Here is a 300-nt window from a genome sequence, read left to right on the forward strand (position 1 = left end):
AACAAAACATATCCTGTGTCACTTAATTGGCTGCTGAAACATTGATTAACCAGTCTGGGAGCTTAAACGCATGTACTTTTTTTGAAGCATCAAGTATGAGTCAGGCACTGTGGCTCAAGGTTCATAAATGAGGAAACCAACGTTTAGGTCACATAGCTTTATTTTTTATTTTATTTTAGTTTTTGTTTATTTATTTATTTATTATACTTTAAGTTCTAGGGTACATGTGCACAACGTGCAGGTTTGTTACATATGTATACATGTGCCATGTTGGTGTGCTGCACCCATTAACTCATCATT

This window comes from Mandrillus leucophaeus, unplaced genomic scaffold, assembly GCF_000951045.1.
Source record: "Mandrillus leucophaeus isolate KB7577 unplaced genomic scaffold, Mleu.le_1.0 Scaffold497, whole genome shotgun sequence".
In the NCBI taxonomy this organism is placed as follows: domain Eukaryota; kingdom Metazoa; phylum Chordata; class Mammalia; order Primates; family Cercopithecidae; genus Mandrillus; species Mandrillus leucophaeus.